Genomic DNA, 20487 nt, shown 5'->3' with positions numbered 1-20487 from the left:
CTTATCTAACTCCATTTTCCTCTCCAATAATTTCTCACAAATATACTTTCTGTGTGAGTTTATTTTTCTTCCAGATTTGGCAAATAGTGTTTACTGGCACTCCTCTTCCATCCCATAGCTGATACCATTTGTCAATCAGCCATTCTTTTTTGCTGAGTCAAAAAAGTCTTCTCAACACAAACCTGTTCATTATCTTGCCTTGAAATCATCTTTTCTTCCATCTCAGTTCAAAATTCTGTCCCTCAGTAACTCGCTCAAATGTTATTACTTCACGTAGCCTTCTATGATTTCTTCTATCAGATAGACCACTTCCTTCTTTAAACAGTTTTAATGCTCTATTTATCAATTCTTGTATAATCACATAATATTTATTTACCTTTCTTGTTTCCCATACTAAACCTAAGCTTTTTGAAGCTAAAGATCTGTCATGTTTTTTTTTTTTGAAACTCCTGCAGCATCTAGATTAGCACTTTGAATATATTAGGTAATGCATAAATGTTTAAAGAAGTGTGAATTATAAACTTAAAAATATTCCAACTTTTTCTTAACTCTTGATTTTTATCAAGAAAAGGTTAAGATTCCATGTGGTCAGTATACAAACATATGATTCTACTTATGTTTAGTTGCTTTCTAAAAGGTATCTAAAATTTCTTTCCTAAAATGTACCTGACAAGAATTTACAAGGAAACAGAAAGTCATGGGAAAATTTCCTGTGTGCAGCATGAAAAAATATGATGTTAGTCTCTGCAGATGGATAGTTTTTTTCCACTTTGGAAAAAACTGAGAGAAATGACTTTCCCCTCCAGATTTGGAGATTCATCTTCTTTTTATTTAGGGCCCTAGAAATGCATTAGCCTAGAATCTTGAATGCTAAATCTCCATTGGCCATTTTTATTTGCTCAGCTCAGATAAAAAAAACTAATACCTCTCCTCCTTCACACTAATTCAGAATACTTTGCTGAATCTGATGAGGAAGAGAAAAATTCAACAATCATGATTCTAATACCCAGCACATTTGATAGAATGAATTAGATAGGGATCCTGAATTTTTAGGTAATAACTTTGACTACTTCATGTACACAACAAAAAGGATTACACTTACTTTAAAGGAAGCAAAGTAGAGAGGAAGAGGAATGGAGACAAGGATGAGAGAGAGAGAGAGAGAGAGAGAAGAAAGGAGAGAAAAGGAACAAAAGAAGTTTCCTCCTGAGTATTTTATATGTTTGAATGATCCTGATTTAAATTCTGATTTTAGGACTTTTTTTCAAAGATTCTCAACAATTCATTATCTGAATTGCTTATAATCAAGTCAGCTCTAAGAATAATTGTGGGTTCTAGTAAAAAAATATTTGATATTGTGTTGTATTTCTCTTTCCCTGACTTATTTCACCCCTGACTTATTTCACTTAGCATAATATCCTCTAAGTCCATCCATGCTGTTACAAATGGCACAATCACATCCTTTTTTGTGGCTCTGTAATATTCTGTGTGTGTGTGTGTGTGTGTGTGTGTGTATGTGTATTGTGGGTAAACACACCTTCCTTATCCATTCATTTATCAGTGGGGATTTATATTGCTTCCATGTTTTGGCTCTTTTAGAGTGTTTGGTTCTTTTCAGTTTCTTACCTGATTATGAGGACCAAATACAACCTAAACAGAATGATTATTCCAAAGAAAAGTGTATGTCTAAAAGCAGCATTGGGTATACATTGGAGAAAGACCCTTTTATTTTGTCAGAATATATGTGATAGAGTGATTAAGAGTAACTCTCCTAGGTGCTTCTATTTAAAAACCGTGTGACTCTTGGCAAGTTATTTTTTATTTTTTTTATTTTTTTTTTTACTCTTGGCAAGTTAATTCACCTCTTGTAGTTTTAATATTCTCACTTGTAATTGGGAATAATAACACCTACTTGAAGATTGTTGTGAGGATTGAACAAAAAAATACCTATAAATGGCTTCATAGAGAGCTTGGCACATTATAAGCATGGTGAAGAGAAGTTACACTGAACATTTGATAAAAATATTAAGGCAGACTTGATTCAAGACTATTGGAATAGGGGAGATAGCATGAACTCAACAATACTGAAACATTTCAGTACCGGTTAGCTAATTGAACACAAGTTTTAGATCTTGGACAGATACCTAGAAATTGGATGGCTGGGAGAGAAAATACCTGTATGTTAAATTTTATAGTATTTTACCTAAAATGGCATTTCTCCTTGAATTTCTATCAGATGCCTCATATATTTTCATGTTCTGTTTTTAGGTACATACATATGAAGGATTATTTTGTCTTCTTGGAGAATTGATCACCCTCTCCTTGTTACTAATTCTGAAGGCTGCTTTTTCTAAAATTAATAATGGTACTTTTAGTTAATGTTAGCTTTGTACACCTTCCTGCATCCTTTTACTTTTATTCTATCTGTGTCTTTATATTTAAGATAGATTCCTATAGACTATATATAGTTATGTCTCCTTTGACTTATTCTTTTATCCACTCTAAGAATCTGTCCTTTAATGAGTATGTGTAAATCATTTGCAGTTAAGGTGACAACTTATATAATTGGATTAATACCTATCATATTTGTAACTACTTTATTTAATTTGTTTTTATTATTTTTGTGCATATTCTGGTTTTACTGGAACACTTTGTGGGAGTCCTTTTTCTTCTCTTTGCCAATAATAGTACTTCTCTTGAGTTTTCTTTTTAATGTTAGCTCAAGAGTTTGAAATACTCATAATTAAATCACATTTTTTTGAATGCAGGCACTACTGACTTATTAAGCAACTTACCATTGATACATACTAGCTGTTTGATACATGTAATCGCATCTTCCTAGTGACATCAATTTTTATGAGGTTAATTTTTTATTGAATTTTAATTGGCCTACAATATAGAGTTATATTGACTTTTCTTGAATTCTTGCCACAATTTTTGGGCTCATTTCCACATAAGTAACCTCCTTGAAATATTAATTGGGATTTAAAAATGCTCTGCTAGAGGACTCTGAGAGTAGCTGAAGTAATTTGTAAAAAAAAAAAAAAAGTTACACATTTGCTAATATTCTGTTATCCACCTAGAATAAAACATGTGGGCTCACAGGTTTGGATACTAGAAGCATCACTAGGGAGTACACCTTCAAAATATTCATCCACAGACAAGAAAACAGAAACCTGGAAAGATGAGGTGAATCTTAAAGTTAATTGGTGACTAATGAGTATAAACTCCAGGTCTCCTAATACAGGGTCCAGTGCATTTTCCTAGTGTGCTGTTATACTAAAAGTTTAGCTGACAAGCAAACATTATTTAGATATCATTTTGGAAGATGAGACAGCTGTCATTTTACTGTGAGAATATCCTATAATATATGGAGTCTCCTAATTAAGAAGCTTATACCTACTCATAGCACTGGGACTCTAGGTCCATTCCAAATAGTCTTGTTCTAAGCAGAAAAAAAAAATGCACCAGAAAAATAAACAATGGATATTACAAAGTATTCACATTGAATTCTAAGATAGTGCTTTAAAAACCTAGTTATTTTAACGTGTTTTACTAGAAAAGGCTTTCCTATAATTAGAGTATATGCTGATCCTCTTAAAAACAAAAGAAGGTAGTGGCTCTGATAATAAATGATTAAAATTAAGAATTATTTTTATATTCATGGAAGCAAGGGCCTATGATAAATTCTCATTTGTTGAAAATGATACACCAGCTCCTTGAGGTTCTATCTATAATGGCCTGAGCCATCTAAATATTGTTAGAGTTAGTCATGCTCCCCATTCCTCCTGTTTCCCTGTGAAATGATATAAGTTAGAACAGCACTTCCAACCGCTTAATCACTACTCCTCAAGGAGGACTTATTAACAGGGATAACTTTGGTTGATATTTCTATTTGGTACAGCTGATCTGATAAAAAATACATGGTGTTTAGACTTTTTTTCCCCTCTCTGTATATCAAGAGACTACAAAACATTAATTCTTGATAATTTTATTTGTTCTTTAGACTCGGATGTTTTCTCAGGTGGGCACATCCTTGATAGAGATGTGATGGGTCTGAGAAAATCCATTTGGTTGTACAAGGAATATAATCCAGAGTGTTTTGTAGTAATAGGGGTTATGTGTTCTCTCTGCTGTTGCTGTTGAGATTCCAGTGGTCCTTGTTAGTAATGAATTGTGTGGTAGAGACTGGAGTATTATTCACTGATTCCTTCTACTCTATTATTTAATGTATGGGTTAGCAACATTAAGGAATAGTCAAAGAAGGGGACTTGGGGACTGAAAGTGGATAGAAGAACATTTCGATTGGTCAGGGCAGGTGGCATAATTCTTAGGCTTTCATGAGCAAGGTAATTTTGACTTGTGGATCATAACAGGTTTTTATTTTATTTTATTTTATTTTATTTTATTTTATTTTATTTTATTTTATTTTTTTAGTCTGGGCACAGTATACTTTGTTGATGGCGCATGACAAGGTAGGGCTCCCCAAGCCCCTCCCCTTCCTCGGGGTCTAGGATGTAAATTGGAGGTCAGGAGATTCTCCATGTGTTGGGGGATTAAGTTGGGGCAGGAACTCCCCAGCAGCTGAGGGCCTCTCTCTTCCTCTTGTTCTTGCTGGGGCTGGTAGTCCAGGAGGCTCTTAATCCTTGGAGGCCATGTGGACCATGAGGTCCACCACCTGGTTGCTGTAGCCAAATTCATTGTCATACCAGGAAATGAGCTTGACAAAGTGGTCATTGAGGGCAATGCCAGCCCTGGCGTCAAAGGTGGAAGAGTGGGTGTCACTGTTGAAGTCACTGAAGACAACCTGGTCCTCAGTGTAGCCCAGGATGCCCTTCAGGGGGCCCTCCGATGCCTGCTTCACTACCTTCTTGATGTTGTCATATTTGGCAGCTTTCTCCAGGTGGCAGGTCAGATCCACAACTGACATGTTGGGGGTGGGGACAGGGAAGGCCATGCCAGTGAGCTTCCCATTCAGCTCAGGGATGGCCTTGCCCACAGCCTTGGTGATGCCAGTGGAAGCAGGGATGATGTTCTGGGCAGCCCCTCAGCTGTCACGCCACAGCTTCCCAGAGGGGCCGTCCACGGTCTTCTGGGTGGCAGTGATGGCATGGATGGTGGTCACGAGGCCCTCCACAATGCCAAAGTGGTCATGGATGACTTTGGCCAGAGGAGCCAAGCAGTTGGTGGTGCAGGAGGCATTGCCGACAATCTTGAGGGAGTTGTCATACTTCTCGTGGTTCATGCCCATCACAAACATGGGGCATCAGCAGAAGGAGCAGAGATGATGACCTTCTTGGCCCCGCCCTTCAAGTGAGCCCCAGCCTTCTCCATGGTGGTGAAGACCCCAGTGGACTCCACAACATACCCAGCACCAGCATCATCCCATTTGATGTTGGTGGGATCTCGCTCCTGGAAGATGGAGATGGACTTCGCATTGATGACAAGTTTCCTGTTCTCAGCCTTGACTGTGCCGTGGAATTTGCTGTGGGTAGAATCATACTGGAACATGTACACCATGTAGTTGAGATCAATGAAGGGGTCATTGATGGTGACAATATCCACTTTGCCAGAGTTAAAATTGGGCTCAGTGACCAGGAGCCCAATACGGCCAATTCTGTTCACTCTGACCTTCACCATTGTGTCTCTGGGATGCGGCTAGCACTGCACCAGAAGATGCAGCTGTCTGTCGAACGGGGAGGAGCAGAGAGCCATAACAGGTAATTTTAGTAGCTATTTATAAATGGAGAATATTTTTTCAAGATTTATTAATTTGAGAGAGAGAGAGAGCTAACATGAACAGGGGGGTGGGGTAGAGGGAGAGGAAGAAGTAGTCTCTCCACTAAGCAGGGAGACTGACTCAGGGCTCAGTCCCAGGACCCTGAGATCATGACCTGAGCCAAAGGCAGATGCTTAACCCACTGAGCCACCCAGGGCGCCCAAGATGGAGACTATTTTTAATAGCTGTATGCTTAACAATTTGCTGGCTGTAGAAGCAATAATGTTCCTGCTGATGCAGCTTGATATGAAAATGTGCTGGTCAATTTGGCCTGTAATGGCAACAAGCTTGAGTCAAGGAGTACATCTCTTGAGGTATTGATGAACAGAAGAATATTTGCAGCCTTTGCTCTTTTTCCAGCCATGTCTATATGCCAGGACTTGAAAAGGCAAGCCAGGTATGGTATGAGATCTTTAAAAAACATTAGTAAAGTTATTGGTTTAAACAGTCTATGTCATGTTTTGGAAGGCTTTGTTAGATCAGCTGCTCTAAATTTCATGTCACTTTGTTGTTTGTTTTGCTTTATTTATTATTATTATTTTTTTGAGAATAGAAATTGCTGAAGGAAGGGCCTCCTGAATTTATGTGACTTACTCAGACTCTTAAGAACCCGTGTTTCCTTTTCCCATTACCATGTGGCCTTCTCAACCCTCACATTCATTTAATTACAGAAGTACAAGCTGGACCTTCACTTAATTACATCATTACTGACTATAAAACATCCTGAGTTTGGCAGGAAAATTTATTGACCACTTAAATATTTGTTGAGGGTGTAAATAAAATAATGAACGGAGTAGCAGGTATAGTTAATCTCTGCCCTATCCACAAGAGAAGACAAATCACTGTAAGAAAATGATGGGAATATTTAGTGAGGACTAGAACTTGGCATCTGTAATTTGTGAAGCAAAATAAAAAGAGAAAGCAGCAAGAAAAAGAGAAAATAAAGAGAAAATGGTTAGATCCATGCAGTATTATCAAGCTTATTTTAATTAACATTCTGGGTTAAATGTGATTAGAATATTGAGCAATCAAATAAAGACTATCCTTATGCATTGATCTCCAAAGTAAAATATTGCTGAGAGATTCACTAATTTAAGACACTAAGTGGAATTAATTACATTCTGAGTTCTTTCATCATCAGATCACAAACTGATAGAGAAATGTAACACTAAAGTTACCTGAGGGAGATAGAAAAGTAGGCTCTCTCCTTGCTCATCCCCAGCCATGTACAGCTGTGATGTTTTCTTCTTTGCCTGTATTCAGATAAAAGAACACTGGAATATTTACCATAACTCATTTAACTTAACGTGAACTGTAATCAATAAAGCACAGATTAAGAACCCTGAGATCCCAATAGATAGGTCTGCAAATACTGTTAACAGACTGGTCAGGGAAAAGCAAAATTCATTTAAAGTTAAATATACACGGAGACTTTTTCAACTCTGTCAGTAATAAAAGTATGTTAGCCACACTGAGATACCAAATGAGCATCTAAGATGCTCTATTTTTGCATTTTACATTTTACGAATTCTAACATTTGCTTTTTCCTGGTTTGCCTCTTTGAAATTGACATGTATCTTACTATTGTGGCATCTTAGATACAGTGAAATATTATGATGCAATACTTAAATGAAATTAGCCAATATGAGAGACTGAGACTGGTTATCATGTTTAAAGATATCCTGTGTTTTTTCCATTGAATTGATCAAGATGAACTTGTGCTGCAGTAACAAGCAGCCCCAAATCTCAGCCCTTAACACAGGGACTTATTTCTCTCTCATCCTGTATGTTCATTGTAGGTCAGCAGGGATCTGTTTTCTGGGTTTCTAGGGACTCAGATTGATGCATGCCATCTTGGCAAGACTTGAATGATCATTTCAGCAGAGGGAAGAGTAAGAGACAAATCATGTATTGGCTGAAATGATCGTTCAAGTCCTGCTCATAATCATTGGTTAAAGAAAATCACATAATCATGTCAGACTGAAAAGGGTGACCCTACCATGTCTTTAGGACACTTGTGAGCATCACCAGCCACCTCCAGAACCACCTCATTCCAGCTGTTTCTCTCCTTACCTTGGATTTTTTATTTGGCAGTCATAAAATAGCTGTCTTCTGCTTCAAACTTACATTTAGGAAAACAAAAATGGACTCTGTCCCTTCTTAGAATAATTTTGAAAGGACTATAGGGTCACATTTATAACTTCTGTTATATGCTGAATTGTCTCCCCCAAAATATAAAAGTCCTAACCCCAGAACCCAAAAATGTGACTGTATTTAGAAAGTCTTTAATGAGGTAACTCTGTTAAAGTGAGGTCATGAGGTCAGACTGTCATCCAGTGTGACTTCTTTAGAAGAGTTGATGAGGATGGACATACACAGGGAAGGCCCTCTGAAGACACAGGAGAAGACAGTCCTCTGCGACCTAGGAAAAAGGGGCCTCAAAAGCCAGCCCTGCTGAGCCTTGATCTCAAGCTCCTGGCCTCCAGAGTAATGAGAAAACAGATTTCTGTCAAAGATACTCAGTTTGGGGAACTTTTTATAGAAAACCAAGCAAATTAACAACTCCTTCCTCCCACCTTGATTTTTCTTATAGTTAAAATGACAAATGTCAGAAATAACATTTACACACAGTTGTTTTTCTCAGATAATAATTAGTGTCCCTTCAACACTGGAGGGTCTGGATAAAGAGTCCTCATTTTTAGTCCTGTTGCCTAGATTGGCTGATGCAAAGTTTAGTCAGTTTCCAGTAATGAAAAGATACATTTCACAACTTAGAATTCGTGCACCAACTCTGAACACTATCTTAGCTATCTTCCTATGCTTTACCTTTCGAGTCTTGCTAATGTTTTGCCTCTGTCATTCTTAAGGGATTTAATTATGGCTAAAGGAAAAAATGCTAGTTGGAAACTAGCACTTGATTTGCAGAGGAATGAAATAAGAAGTCATCTTTACAGCTGAAAGATTATTACACGTAAGAGGGAAAAATGCCTTTGTTTAGAAAATAATTTCAGATCTGCTTTTATTGGAGCATGGACTTGAAGGAAGGGGTTATTAGGGTATAAAGAAAAAAAGGCTTTGAATAAAATGAATCGGAATTTGACAGTTAGCTGTATAACTAAGGAAACCATGGTCTGTGACCTAGAGATTAAAAATGTTCCTTGTCAGATTTAGGCCATTTGCTGTAATGCAACATTATCTGTCCCTTTATATTGGTGTCCTTCAATAAGTATGCTGGATTCACAGAGGTGGCATATATGAATGTACATATATAAATGTGTGTGTGAAATTTAAGAAAGGGAGCAGTTAAGTTGCATATTTGAATCAATAATAGATTGATAAGAAGTAGGCTTGTAAACTTAACTTTCTCTGTGATTCAGGGAGTTAATGAAAATAAGCAAAGCCTGTAGTACATAGGCTAAGAAAGACGGTGATCTGGAGAAAAGACACATCACTGGAAAGGAGCTTTCCGAAAACGAGCTCTAGTAGATTATTGCCTGCGGAATAAGGGCTCAGTGGAGACAAAGTTTTTCAAAATAATGGTAAGATTTTGGTATTTATGTAAAATTTCCTGATATTTTAAAATTTGAAGTACAGTTGACCCACAATGTTCCATTAGTTTCAGGTGTCTAGCATAGTACTCAGCAACTCTGCATGTTATGCTCACCACAGGGGTAGCTATCATCTGTGACCTTATACCACTGTTACAAGGACATTGTCTACATTTCCTATGTTGTGTCATTCATCACTATGACTTATTTGTTCCATTACTGGAAGCCTGTACTTCCTACTCCCCCGTTTTGCCCATCTACCGCCCTGCTCCCCACTCTGGCACTACCAGTTTGTTCTCTGTATTTAGGGATCTGTTTTTGCTTTGCTTGTTAGTTTATTCATTTTGTTTTTCTAGATTTCACGTATAAGTAAAATCATAGGTAGTTGTCTTTATCTGTGTGGCTAACTTAGTATAATATCCTCTCAGTCCATTCTTGTTGTTGAAATGACAAGATTTCATTTTTTAAAATTTTGACTGAATAAGATTCCGCTATGTAATATGTGCTACCTTTTCTTTATCCATTCATTTATTGATGGATGCTTGGGTAGTTTCCATATCTTAACTATTACAGATAATGCTCAATAAGCAGTTGCATGTATATCTTTTCAAATGTACTGTTTTTGTTTTCTTTTAGTAAATACCCGGTAATAGAATTACTGAATCATAAGGTATTTCTATTTTTTTTTTTTTTTTTGAGCAACCTTCATACTCTACCACAGGAACCGCATCAATTTATATTCCCACCAACAATGCATTGAGGGTTCCTTTCTCTGCACGTTCTCAACAAGTCTTGTCTTTTGATGACAGCCATTCTGACAGGTGTAAGGAGGTGTCTCACTATAGTTTTGACTTGAATTTTCCTGATCATTAGTTATACTGAGCATCTTGTCATGTGCATCTTGGCCATCTGTAGGTCCTCTTTGAGAAAATGTCTACTCAGGTTCACTGCTCACTTTTAAATGAGATTTGTTTATTTTTTTTTATTGGTGTTGAGTTTTATTCTTTGCACATTGTGGTTATTTCCCTTTTATGAAGTAGAGTATTTCCAAATATCTTTCCACATTCACTGGGTTGCCTTTTTGTTTTGTTGATTGTTTCGTTCACTATGTGAAAGTCTTTTATTTTATAGTCCCAATAGTTTAATTTTGTTGTTATATTCCTTCCTTAAGGAGATATAACTAAAAAAATTGTTAAGGCCAGTGTCAAAGAGATAACTGCCTCTTTTTTTGTCTAGGAGTTTTATGATATCAGGGCTCACATTTAGTTCTTTATCTCCATTTTTTAAAAAGATTTTATTTATTTATTCATAGAAATACAGAGAGAGAGAGAGAGAGAGAGAGGCAGAGACACAGGCAGAGGGAGAAGCAGGCTCCATGCAGAGAGCCCGACCTGGGACTTGATCCAGGGTCTCCAGGATCACTCCCTGGGCTGCAGGCGGCGCTAAACCGCTGTGCCACCAGGGCTGCCATTTAGCTCCATTTTTAATGTATTTCTGTGCATGGTGTAAGAAAGTGGATCACTCTTATTTTTTTGCATGTAGCTATCAGTTTTTCCAGCATCATGTATTGAAGAAACTGTCTTTTTGCTGTTGTATATTCTTGCCTCACTTATTATAGACGAATTGACCATCTAGGCATGGATGTATTCCTGGGCTCTCTATTCTGTTCCATTCATTTCTGTGCCTATTTTTATGCCAGTACCATACTGTTTTCAATATTATTGCTTATATATATTGAAATCTGTGGTAAAATGCCCAAATTGTTAAATGCTGACAAATAAATTAAGTAAAGGAGTGTATAGATTATATATGATGTTTGAATGCCAAATTCAGTTTTGGGCTTACAGCAAGACACCGGACAATGGGAATTCATTGGAGACCAGGATTTGAAACAAGGAATGATCTTAAGATCTTAATACCCAGAGATGATCAGAAAAAGTGATGGCATTAGATATTTTACCAGGCATCCAACAAGATTTGAAGCTAATTTTACCTTGACCATAAATTTAGAAAATGACTCCAGGCACATCTGGAGTCCACACATAATGGTGGTCACCTTATTGTCATCTATTTTTTTTTGTCTGATAAAATATTCTTCTTGAAAAATGCTGTACTTAAGTGAGGAGCAAGATCTCCATAAGGTCTGGATGCATAATGGGACTTAGGGGCATATATTTGATTAATGAATAGATTAATGGAAGCATTATAGAAATGCATACCTTTTCAGTGCTTATGGGTTTTAAAATTCTCCCCAAAATACGGGTTACTTTTGCTCATAAGGGAGAATTGTTCATCTATTTTTGATTTCTAATATTTTACGTTGCTGATATTATAAGTAAGTAATCACTTTGCACAGCCTCTGACAGAAAATGTAAGGTTTCAATTTTCAACTTCAAGAAGATCAGATGTGAGTTCATTAAATGAATGGCTCTAGCTTCTCAGGGAGCAAGATCCTTATAAATCATCTTTTTTTCAGAAACCGTCAGCAACTCAGAGATTCTAAAATAAATGTCCTTAAAGTTTTCCACTTTTTAGAAACAATTTCTGAGATAAAAATTTGCTTGAAATTATAGAATGATTTCTAGGACTTCCAGATAATATCTTTATATATGCTTAGAGTTTCTCACCTGGCAAAAGGATTTCAATTAAGCAGGAGCTCACCAACTCCCCCCATCATTTATCAGCACACTGATGTACTGTGTTTTGTTTTCTGTGAGTCCTGGCTTAACATTCCTTCAGAGTGATGTGAGAAGAATCGCAGTTTGACTTAAAAATACTCAACTTCCTTGAGATGTATGAGACTTGAATGTGACCTTTGTGGTCATTTATCATCATCATTATTAATGTTGCTACTGATAATTACAAATGTATTTTCTTCAACCTTTGACCTTTCAATATTCATTCATTCATTCTACAGTAACTCACCTTCTTTATTGTCTTCTTTGACTGCCTGTGTCTACGTTGGAGGAATTTTTTGTGTTCCTATTAACTGAAGATTGAGGAAAGGAAACTCAGATGACAAATGTTATTATTAAAACCATGGTGTAGAGCTGTAACTAAGGAAAACTGACAAAAAATATTGTATAACAATGTGGCAAAAAGAATTCCATGCCTGAATAAGACATAAATGTCATTGTATGCATAGATATCCCACTTACTTACCTATTAGAAATGCATCATATTACCAAATATTTTTACCATGCATTTGTAGAAAGATTTGTACTACTTCTGGCTAAGTTTTTGAGTTTATACACTGATTTGGCTTCCATTAGCATCATCAAATATGATACATGTATGAATATATGATAGTTAAACACCCAGAGAAACTTAAATAGTAAATTTTTTTTTAATTTAGCTGATATTGATTGGTTTCATTCAAGTGATGTTTTTAAATATGAACAGCCACTTTTTTGGTGATTGCTGTTCAGTATAATGATTGAGCTATTTGATGTTTCAATCAATATTGAATTAAAACATACAATCCTAAATAACCACACACTAAGTCGAACCATATGAAGTTTCCAATATTGACCTCTTATTTTACTTGAAAAGGAGCCTCCATGTGGCTCAACCTGATAGGAGACTATCTGCAAAATGAAGATTATTTAACTGTTTTTGACACAGCCTGAGATATGCTTAGCCCTAGGAAAGTCACTCATTTCTCAAATACAGAATTTGTTCATTAAAATCTTTAAAAACTATGCTCTCTTGGGAAAAAGACTTCCAATTTGTTGAAATACTACAATTGTAGAATGTGCTTTAGAAAAAAAAATGGAGTGACTGTAAGAAGAAATTTTTAAAATGTTGATACTGGAAAAGTGTGCAGTTGACTTTTAAAATTCGTGGGAGTATTCCTTTGGGATTGTTTTTAAAATCTTGCTGTATAAAAACAATGGCTTATTAGTTCACTCGTGTCCCTGTTCAGCCCTGAATTGAAGGCAATATCTCATTACTGTGCTTTCTGGTAACTTTTCAAAACTTCCCTCTGAAGTCTTTTCCAAGAAGCATCATTAAAGATTCAATACACAAATAAGTCATCTCATTTGTCCCCAAGTGTGGTGTGTACATCTGCAATTCTGAATAAGCTATAGTATGATAGTACTTCAAAAAGCAAATGTGAAAGACATAGGACCAATGGGCCAATCTAAAAAATTCAGCTTTGGTTTAAAGAGATAAGAAAAAAATAAGTACCTTTCCTTCCTCCAAGTAATTCATCTTCAGATGGTGGTAATATGTACAGAATATTTGCAAATAGAGGCATTAAAGCATCCATCAATAAATCCTTTTTTTTTCTTTCAAAGGCAGTTTCTCATCCTTTGTCTAGCGTTTTAAGTAACTTGATTATGATAATTCCTATGTGTCCTTCTGGAATGCAGTGATGAGCCTGTGAATGCTTGCTCATAAAATTATGGAGGAAAAACGGGATTTGGAAAGTAAATATGAAATAGGAAAAAAAAAAACACACAGGGAAATGAGGATAAGGAGAGGCTAAACATACTTGGTGCCTCTCTCCCAAACAACCCAAAACCCTTCTCAGCTGGTGGTGTTCAAAAACCATCCTTGTAAATTGGAAATGAGTACAATATATACTGATGAAAAAGCTTTGGTTTGTGTGAAATGACTGCTGTGAATGTCAGAGAAAATTGTGCTTACCACATCAAATGGAAAACTTTGGTGCTCTTGTGTGAATAATAGAGCCTAATATACCTCCCAGTCAGCCGTGTAACCGTCTTGGTTAGGCTAAACACCATGGCACAAGCATTGAGTTGGTCAGAAAAAAAGAAATGAGGTATCAACAGTGAAAATTTATTTCAGAAAATAAGAGCTTGATGCTAAGCATGATAATGAAGAAAGAGAGAAAACTTTTTTTTTTTTTAAGGGAAATCTTATTTGGGTTTTCCCAAGTTTGAAAGTCAAACCAGTAATTCAACAGAAGCTAAAATTCAGGAAACATTTGTTAGAGTCATATTATATGATAGGTAAATAATTATTTGCTAGCTTTTACCTTCAAGGATCATGCCATCCAATAAGGAGACAGATAAGCAAACCAGTTATTAAAATAAATATAAGGATAGAAATGCAAAAAGTCCATAATAGGGCAAAATCAAAGCTTTAGAGACTGTGAGCTAGGACAGGCTCTTGGAGTGGTCCACATTGGAACTGAATCTTGAAATGTTCACTGGAAGTAGCCAAGTTGGAAAGGAGTGGTGAGAAAAGACAACAAAGTGTATATTCAAAGCCATGAAGTGAAAAAGCATGGATGTTCAATCAACTACTAAGGTATATGGACAGCCTCACTTCCTGTCAAGCTCTACCAAGCTCTGGGTCATTGCCAAAGAGAAGGCACACCTCTTCCACTTACCATTCAACAGTGTGTCATGTAGAATTTTTATGGTCCATTTATTGCTATATTGAAAGATTTTCCCTCCTTTCTAGGAAGAGGATCTAGAAAAAAATCATCATCTGGTGATCCCAGTGTAATTTTTTTTTTCCATTTGGCACATCCGAGAGCTTCACTGAATATTATACAAAGGGTAGGATGGTAAGAGGAAGGATGTATAGAGGATGTGCCTCTATACATATACAAGGATGTGTATGGAATTTTTTTTATTCAGGGTTATAACTTTTTAGAAATAAGTTCCAAAAACTGGCCTTTTTGACATTATTATTGGAGTTCTGAAACTAAATGCAGCTATTAGAAAATTAAGTTAAATGGACTGTCTATGAAATAAAAGCTATAATTTTGACTGCTGTTACTGAGACTCATTTCCAGTTAGTTGAAATTTTATTGTATTGGTGTAAACAGAGCTGAAATTGGTAAATTTTGATGAACTGAAACCTACCCAACTTGAACCCTCAATGAACCCTCAATTCTGCATTCTTAAATTAACAGGAAGTCAAAACCTAAGAGAAACTCCTATAGAGGTTAATTTCAAAGATCAGGGTTGATGTGTGGTCTAGTCTCTGAAATTGTTTACGTGTACATTTGCAGAAGGAAGAAAAGTTAAATATTAATGCTAATAAAGACTTTACAGGGGATCCCTGGGTGGCGCAGTGGTTAAGCGCCGGCCTTTGGCCCAGGGTGAGATCCTGGAGACCCGGGATCGAATCCCACATCGGGCTCCCGGTGCATGGAGCCTGCTTCTCCCTCTGCCTGTGTCTCTGCCTCTCTCTCTCTCTCTCTCTGTGCGACTATCATAAAAAAAAAAAAAGACTTTACGTAGTTGTGAAATTTTGAGAATGAAAAGTTGCATTTCATTTAGTATACTCTGCTTTAATGGCAGGAAGATAAAAGATGTTGTAGAAGCCTAAACTCTGAGTGTGTGTGTGTGTGTGTGTGTGTGTGTGTGTGTGTGTGTGTCTATCCTTGTTCCTGAAGGCTATCCAGTTCAAAAGGAACTTTTCTAGATAAGTTGTTATTATCTTGTTTTTTTTTTCTGTTTAATATAGGGCTTACTATATCCCAAATATTACAAATATTAACAAATTTAGTGCATCAAACAACACAATGCAGTAAGATGGGATGCCACAAAATGGATGCCTCTTTTGCGAATGAGGCTACTGAGACCCAAGGAGTTGGAGTAACTTGCCCCAAAACACAGGGATGACTAGAAAATGATAAAGCTGGAATAGAAACTTAGGCAGTCTGGCTACAACTCCTTTATCCATTCAGCAGTCGACAGTCACTTTGGCTGTTTCCATAATCTGGCTATTGTAGATAATGCTGCTATAAACATTGGAGTGCACATATCCCTTTGAATTAGTTTTTGTTTTCTTTAGGTAAATACTCAGTAGTGCTATTGCTGGATTGTAGGGTAGTTCCAGTTGTAACTTTTTGAGGGACCTCCATACTGTTACCCAGAGTGGCTGTACCACTTTGCATTCCTGCCAATGGTATAAAAGTGTTCCTCTTTCTCAGGATCCTCGCCAACACCTATTGTTTCTTGTGTTGTTGATTTTCGCCATTCTGACAGGTGTAAGGTGGTATCTCATTGTAGTATTTTCTTGATAATGAGCGATATTGATCATCTTTTCATGTGCTATGGCCAATGTCAGAGAGCTTACTGCCTATGTTCTTTTTATGGTTTTCACACTTAGGTCTTCTATCCATTTCACATTTTTATGGTTTTCATACTTAGGTCTTCAATCCATTTTGCATTTATTTTGTGTATGGTGTGACAAAGTGGCCCACTTCCTCTATTCTGTATGTTGTTGTCCAGTTTTCCCAATACCATTTGTTGAAGAAACTATTTTTTTTACCATTGGATAGATATTCTTTCCTACTTGGTCAAAGATTAGTTAATCAGATAGTTGTAGGTTCATTTCTGGGTTTTCTATTCTGTTCCATTAATCTATGTGTTTATTTTTTCTGCCAATACCATAATATATTGATCAGTAAAGTTTTATTAGAAGTTTTGTTTTTCTTTTTCAAGGTTTCTTTGGCTACTCAGGATCTTTCATGGCTCCATAAAAGTTTTAGGGACTGTTTGTTTTAGTTCTGTGAAAAGTGCTGATGTTATTTTGATAGAGATTGCATTAAATGTACAGATTGCTTTGGGTAGAATTGGTTAGGTTTATTCCCAGGTATCTTATTGGTTTTGGTGCAGTTGTAAATGGGATTGATTCCATGATTTCTTTTTCTGCTGCTTTATTTTTGGTAAATAGAAATGCAACAGACTTCTGTATGTCAATTTTGTATCTTGTGACTTTATTCAATTTTTATATCAGTTCTAACAGTTTTTGGGTGGAGTCTTTTTGGTTTTTCTATATACAGTATCATGTCATCTGCAAATAGTGAAAGTTTGACTTCTCCCTTGCTGATTTGAATACCTTTTATTTCTTTTTGTTGTCTGATTGCTGAGGCTAGGACTTCCAATACTATGCTAAATAACAGTGGTGAGAGTGAATATCCCTGTCTTCTTCCTGACTGTAGAAGAAAGCTCTCAATTTTTCCCCAGTGAGGGTGATATCAGCTCTGGGTTTTTCAAATGTGGCCTTTATGATGTTGAAGTATAGTCCCTCTAGTTAATCCTTAAATTTCCTTTTAACTCTCAGTCAATAATGACATATTTTTTATATACAGAATCCTCTATGCCATCAAAAATACTGGAGAGTAAGCATTTTTCAAAGGTATCCCACTTAACTGTTGCCTGGCTCTAAAAACAAAACAACCCCCCCATAACAGATTAAAGATACATTCCAACTTAGAAGATACTAAGATGTGGGGTAAAATTAATATCTTGGTGTTACTGGAATACAGCTTAGGGTATTGAGTGAGTGTAGTGCATGAGCAGTCACATAACAACTTTTTGAAGATGACTGGTCTATGAGCATGTATAATCAGCTATCTAGTAGACTAGAAGGAATGGAAGACAGCCATAGAGGCCAGAGTCTACCCAACCCAAGAACATTGCATGGCACAGAGTAGATGCTGAATGAGTTTTTGAATGCATGAGCCCCAATTTTATAATAGAGTTAACCATTGTCAAATAATAATTTATTAGTATCTGTAGTTATTTAACAACTTTCGTATTAACTACAAAATAATTTTAATTACTCTAAATAAATGTTTCATGCTCTGAATTTTATGTAAGCAGTGTCATTGGCTTGGTTTTTCACAAATATTACAAGTTTAGGGAGATGAAAGAGTTTGAATACACAAAAACAATGGTGATGGCCAACTGAGTTTCTGTAGTGTGCAGAGGACATGCAGTTATATCGCATGGATGCCTGTGTGTGCTTGGATAAAAATGTAGACTAAATAAAAAGGGAATTAAAATAGATCTTACTGTAAGAACACAATACTAAATGAAGAATCTACTTGATTGCATTTTTTTAGCACAGTGCACATATTTCACAGGTAGATGATGACAATCCTTTCATTCACCAAATACAGAAATGTGTGTGATTTTTTTTCCTTTTTAATTTTATTTAAATTCAATTACCCAACATCAAGTGCATACTCAGTTTCAGGTGTAATGTGCAATGATCCATCAGTTGCATATAACACCCAGTGCTTATCATATCATGTGCCCTTCTTACTGTCACCAAATTACCCCATCCTCCCACAAACCTCCCATCCATCAACCTTTAGTTTGTTTCTTACAGTTAAGAGTCCCTCCTGCTTTTTCTCCCTCTCTGATGATTCTTTCTTTTCCTCTGAACTTTATTGATTGTCAGAACTTCATAACCTCTGACTATCGACTGGTATGCAGCAATAAACTGGAATTATCTGCTAATGTCTTCTTATATCAGTATGATTTGATTCCAAGCTCAGTCAATGCCCATATTCTGATTTGCTAAGGTAATAAATGTCACAGCACTGGCTCATCTTAGCCACAGTGGACCTGCCTTTCATCTGAGTGTTTTTCAGAGGAGAATTACCTAAATATACAGATTTAAAAATTATGTCATCTGAAGAATTTCAAGGGCAGAGCCAAGGAAAGATCTAGTTTTTTTTTTTTAATTTTTTTTTAAATTTTTATTTATTTATGATAGTCATACAGGGAGAGAGAAACAGGCAGAGACACAGGCAGAGGGAGAAGCAGGCTCCATGCACCGGGAGCCCGATGTGGGATTCGATCCTGGGTCTCCAGGATCGCGCCCTGGGCCAAAGGCAGGTGCCAAACCGCTGCGCCACCCAGGGATCCCTTTTTTTTTTTTTTTTTTTTTTAAGATCTAGTTTTTAAAATAAAAGGCAAAGTGGGGAAGGGAGTGAATACTTCTGAAATAGTTTATAGTTGTACAGTGTAGCCTACCCTGACTTTTGATGACTTTGAGAAATAGAACAAAAGATGGGAAGGTTAGGTTCAGACTAAAGGCATATGCTCTCGGGATTATTGCTACACAAAAATGGAATAGCTTGCTTCAGGTATTGTGAATTTCCAGTTACTTGATATATTGAATCCTAGGATGAACAAGTTGTTAAAGATGACATCATGGTGACTCAGACATCACTAGATAAATTAACATCACTAGATAAGATCCCTGCCAACCATGAGCTTTTTTGACACTCAGGTGGTAATATAAATGTAATAAAGGTAATACAATTTGGCTTGCAGGCTAGAAATAAATAATGATATGTGAAAATATTTTGTGATCTGTGTTGAGATAAAGTTTCTAAGAAGCCTTGTTCTTTTAATTACACCCTACACCCTGAATCTTCATTCTTTGCATCCTTTTCCATATTTCTGCTTGAATATCATATGATTTTTCATGGGGCAGTCTAAGTGGATCTTTCTCTAGTATTACCTGTATTTGGATCATCCCAGTTGATTTAATTATGTCCTCATATATAGTACCCTACTGTTTTGTGTATAATTTTGGTAGAATAGTTACATATTTTTTGTTTATTTCATAAAAGTTCCTACTGCAATGTGCGTTCCTTAAATTTATTCATTCAACAAATAATATTTTAACTCGCCTTATACCAGACAACTCGTGGATCCTGATTGTTGGCAGAAAGTACTCCTTGGATTTCTGTGTTCCTATTATGTTCCAGGCTTTCTGAGTAAATAACATACTTGAATACCAAATGGCCTTGGAGTCTGGAGATAGTGTGTTCTGCTGAGGAGATATAGAACCATCTCTCTTCTTGTGGAAGTCCCAAGGCAGAAAATATAAGGCCTTCTCCTTTGCCTCTGTGGTGGGATTTTCTTATATTTCATTGTAATAAATCTAGAGACACCTTCTGTTTCCTCTAGAGGAGTTTCCTACATTCCAGATTCCTACATTCCAGATTTCCTACATTCTACACTCCTTCACAAACATATGTGCTAGTAGTCTTTTGAAGTTTTTTTTTAAGTTTCCTAAATTTGGGGTTCTGCTCTTAACAGCATATATGACTGCACATATAGACAAATATCTACCCCTTACTTCATCAACTATGGTTTTTCCCATAACAAATGATCTGTTTCTCTGAATCAGAGAAATTTGCCTAAATATGAAAAACTGTGTCCAGCTAATCTATACAGCTTACAATTAGGGTAAAGTCCCAGACTCTTTATAATTTCTGACTTAACATTGCTCTGCCTATATGAACACATGAGTATGTGCATGAATGTAGATCCATGTGTGTACAGGAGAAGGGAGAGGAAACAGAGAAAAGATGGACATTAAGTAGTCCAAAAGTATTTCTAAAAGAGGATAATTTCTGAAATA

General features: G+C 36.3%; 1 pseudogene; it reads right to left on the bottom strand.

Annotated features, from left to right (window-relative positions):
- Nucleotides 1-4553: 4553 nt before the first annotated feature.
- LOC112907768 (glyceraldehyde-3-phosphate dehydrogenase-like) lies at nucleotides 4554-5640 on the bottom strand (annotated as a pseudogene).
- Nucleotides 5641-20487: the final 14847 nt, after the last annotated feature.

Source organism: Vulpes vulpes, chromosome 2 (assembly GCF_048418805.1).
Source record: "Vulpes vulpes isolate BD-2025 chromosome 2, VulVul3, whole genome shotgun sequence".
NCBI classification, from domain to species: domain Eukaryota; kingdom Metazoa; phylum Chordata; class Mammalia; order Carnivora; family Canidae; genus Vulpes; species Vulpes vulpes.
The sequence above is the reverse complement of the archived record's forward strand: the minus strand, read 5'-3'. Positions and strand labels throughout refer to the sequence as shown.